Here is a 5,000-nt window from a genome sequence, read left to right as displayed (position 1 = left end):
ACAATCTACTTTCACTTCCACTTCCTGATGAGAGCAACAATCGATAACAACGTTGTAGAAGTCTTACAATCTTAATTATCTTTCAAATGTTTATATATATATATATATATATATATATATATATATATATATATATATATATATATATATATATATTAATATATATATATATATATATATATATATATATATATATATTAATATATATATATATATATATATATATATATATATATATATATATATATATATATATATATATATGAGCCAAGGTCAAAAGGTGCCCGCCTGATACCAGTGTTAAGAAAATTTGATTTTTACTTAATTATGGGCTTTTTTCATTGGGTTAATGCTTGTAATCAATTGATAATATGAAGAAGAGATAAAATGAGATAGCTCAACATACTCTGTTCAACAGAATATGAAATAAACAACTTGAAAGTGAAATTTGAATGCTGTTTGGCATGTGCTTAAAACGAGGTCAACGCATCACCTTTTTAGAAATCATGTAGAAATTAAATTTGATGTTCTAGCTCACATGATTGAAATTTGACTGATAGTATAAAGTCAAATTTACTTTTAAACGCAATTGCAGTATATTACATATCTGAATAAGTTTCATATGGAGTTCTTAAAAAGTTGGTGTTGCTTGTGACCTTTGGTGTCATCAAACACAGCACAATACTAAGACTCGACACGGAACTTTAAAGCTCATGTTTAATGTTTATAAAATGTTTTATTATGAGAAAAAAGCATAGATTTACTATCTGAACTCAAATCTTGGAGTAAATGTATACCGTTTTACCGATATTGAGGTTTATTGGTTTTGGTGTCATTTGTCACAAGCAACACGACATGCGTGAACACGTGGAAGTTTGTTTCGTTACATGGCGATTCGCAATTTTGATCCACCCTTCTTACCAGTCTTTGAAGTGCAGCACTTTCATTTGCCTTTCCAGCGTGGCTCCAGGCAGAAAAGGTAAGTTGAACTTTCGTGTCATCGCTATTTTACATTGACACAAGCAACACTTTATATTGGATATTACAAAGTGCCACCAAAAATTATGTTTTCAGCTGTTATTCTATTTACAAATATGATATTATGACATCTCACAAAAGACTGTGATTTTGACACAATTAATTATTTCCTTGTAATTCTATTTTTTTATGTTTCAGGGTTGTATCAATCAAGAAAAAGACAAAACTCAAGCTTTTTACGAATCCAGATAAATAGAAGGGTTTTCAAGAAATTTGATTTGTTTTACTATTAACACACTAAATTACTACAAACTAGCAGATTTGAGCAGTAGGGCGGATGTTACGGTATGGTTACATGAATTCATTACCATGGCTGATATTTATCTAGTGTTTATGTGACTTCTGGTACTTTTTGTGACCATTGGTGTCATTGCTTAAAATGTCACAGGTGACACTTAAGTTTGAAGTTTCTAATGTATTTCTGTTTTCATGTTCTTCAAAGCTGGAAATGTCATTGAATTACATTTTAACAGGCTATATTACATGTGTTCAGTTGCTATTCTTGATTTATTGAGGCAAAATTGCGTTCTAGTGCCGATTTTGACCAAAGTAATAGCAACAATGGTATTACTAATTTCTAAGTATATTTCCAATTAAGAAGTATTTAGTTTCTTAAAATATTATTGAATTTCATTTTAGAGTAGGTTATTGTGCTTTTTTGACAGAAAATAATGATATATTATGGAAGAAAGTGTGATTTGGTGTTGCTTGTGACATAAGTAATGGTGTCACCGGTCTTATGTCACAAGTCACATTCAGATGCTCTAATTTCCATGTATATTTTTATTTTTGAAGTCTTTGGTTTCTGAAATATTATTAAATTCCATATTTAACTGTGGTTATTACACTGGTTTGACTGAAATTAATAATGTATTGTCGAAATTGCAATTTGGTATTGCTTGTGACATAAGTAATGGTGTCATCGGTCTAATGTCACAAGTGACACAATGCCGCTAAAAAAGATATGCTTTGGTCACATTATTTCCCAACATTTTATTCCAAAAGTTTCTGAACATTGCTGGTAATAAGCATATGCAATATTGTTGTTGTTGTTAATGTACAAACATTTTTATGAAATAATATATTTGCATTCTATGTTGCTTGTGACCGATGACACCAAAAAACAACATTTTCTCCAATAGTTGGTAATATTATTGTACTATGATTGTTGTTGATTGTGTCTTTTTGTCTATAACTTACTAAATAAAGTTTGATACTCAACAAAAATCATTTGGTTATTGAGTTTTTGTCTCATTTTGGTGTCACCGGTCACAGGTGACACCAGCAACCTATAGGTATTGTTGACGATATTATGCTGCGTTAGACCTTAAAGTTATCTAAAGGGCCTTTGATTCATGAAGTACAGGGTTTTTGCTACACATATAGCAACATGAATGGACTATTATGTCACTTTTATTTTGAGAAAAAAAATTGGCACCTTTTGACCTTGGCTCATATATATATATATATATATATATATATATATATATATATATATATATATATATATATATATATATATATACATATTCTTAACCTCTCTTATATTGTTGACTTAAATTTTGACATTATAGGATCTATCACCCGACTCATTAAGTTTTAAGACGGTGTGTCGCAATTTCCAATTGCCAGTTAAAAATAATACAATATTATTGGAGCCAGTAGTCATAGCTGAATGGTTTTACGTATTATTTGATAACACGGCCCGATAAATATATAACTCGTCAATGGATTGCCTGAGATAAATGATCAGATTGATCTACATGGAGCTAAACGGAAGTCTTGATGGCTCAGCTTTTAGAACACTTACCTCATAAGCAAACGAGTTGATACCAGTCCCCGGTACAGTTAAGGCTTCTTTTTTCTCTTATAATAATATATTGGAAGGTAAAATGAAAAATAAGAACAAAAACAAAATAACAAAAAAATCTTAAAAGATAAAAGAAAGAAAGAAAAAAAAAACAAGAAAAAAATCCCCAAACATATCAACAAAACCAAAGAACAACAACAACAACAAAAAATACTCCAACAATAAACAAATCCCCCCCCCCCCCAAAAAAAAAAAAACAAAAAAAAAAAACAGACGACAACAACAATACTAACAACAACAACAATAAAAACACATAAAAAAAAAAAAAACCAAAATAACCCCAAAAACAAGACAACACAAAGACAAAAGCCTAACAAAACAAACCAAAATAATCAAACCAAAATAAAAAAACAAAAACAAAAACAACAAAAACAACAATATACACCATTGTTTGTCGCCGATTAATTTGTGACTCATCGCCTTATATCGGTATATGTCGTGGTGAATCTGATGCCTTAAATTCAATTATAATAGAATATTATCAAACGTCTTTAACTCGATCTGAGAGAGTGAGTTTTGTGTCTCTCAATTAAAAAAAAAGATTTAGGTTCTCTTTTTCTAAATATTCTTTTTTTTTCACTTTTTCTTCATCTAGTTTATTCCAACATGATACAAGGTTGATGAGTTGTGTCACATTTCCTTTTTTTTTCAATATTAAATTCTTGCTTTTTAATTAATAAATAAAATCCCATTAATCTTCCCATAGGGGATTTAGTCTCTCGGGTCTATTCCAAAGGAAGACTGGATTAACCCAGGCGTCAGAGCCGCAAACCTGGCTAGGGTGAGGTGACCCTATCAAAGCAACACAACGTTGCGGGTTTTCGAACTAGGCACCTTTCGGGTACGAAACAAAGACCGTACCGCTGAGCCACGCTGCCCCATAATCGATCACTCTTAAAATCACTGGACCAGGTGTTTAACCACTCAGAGAAATATAATATAATATTATAACATTATGCTCATTGGAATTTTAAATAACTGTGAACTTTGTTTAATGTTTATTGATGATTTGGCAAGTAAAGTTGTTTTATTGCTTGTCTTAGATAGATTGTGAAATAAATTAAACGACACCAGCAGTTTGCCTAATGACAAAATACTGATTTTTATGAAAATGACTAGTGTCCCAATTTTCAGGGGAAACAAATATGCAATACTTAATGTTTCACTAAGCCGGATGGGTAACTTCCCTTCAGATATAATGCGACAACGTGGGGCTCCAATGATTGGGATGATCTTATTGACTGAATCTATTTTTTTTTCTTTTCTTTTTTCTTTCGAGACATTGTACCATGAAACGTGCTAAAAACATTTATAAGGTATTAACCTAGAATAGATTTAGAAGAGAGAAAATGTTTAACTGAGAAAAATATCCCCCCCCCTTTTTGGCTTCCATTGTATATCCCAATTTCTTTTCAAATAATATTAGAAGTCTAGGTGTAGGAAAACGCCTTAATCTAAATACTACAAATCTACGCCTGTTTATATAATATATATATATATATATATATATATATATATATATATATATATATATATATATATATGTGTGTGTGTGTGTCTTTCTATCTATCTATCTATCTATCTATCTATCTATCTATCTATCTATCTATCTATCCATCTATCTATTTATCCATCTATCTATCTACCTATCTATCTATCTATTTATCTATTCATATATTTCTCCATTTATATTTATATGTATGTAAAGCCTAAGGAATTCCTCACAAATCAGCTAGATACTCACCCATTATCTGAAAGGTTAACATTTTTACCAATCTCGCGAAAGTTAAACACTTTGTCATGATTCGGGTTGTTTTAAACAAGTCCATTTTCTTTTTAATTCGCCGCTTCCAAGCCTGGACTTCTGCTATGACTCAAATGGATTCAATAGTCTGATGTCAAGTCGCCCAGCAGCGGCGGCCATCGTGGTTCTAAACAAAGAAAATTGGTACTTTTTATTCTTCATGCTGTCTAGAACTTTTCATATGTCTTGTGATCAAAACGTGTAAAAGTCAAAACATGATCAGATTTATAATGTTTTTTTTCCCCTCTGGATACGCTTTTATGCTCGTCGGAGAAATATTTCATAAGT

The sequence above is a fragment of the Berghia stephanieae genome, chromosome 1, assembly GCF_034508935.2.
Source record: "Berghia stephanieae isolate SIO BIC M18660-M18661 chromosome 1, UCSD_Bste_1.3, whole genome shotgun sequence".
NCBI lineage: Eukaryota > Metazoa > Mollusca > Gastropoda > Nudibranchia > Aeolidiidae > Berghia > Berghia stephanieae.
The sequence above is the reverse complement of the archived record's forward strand: the minus strand, read 5'-3'. Positions refer to the sequence as shown.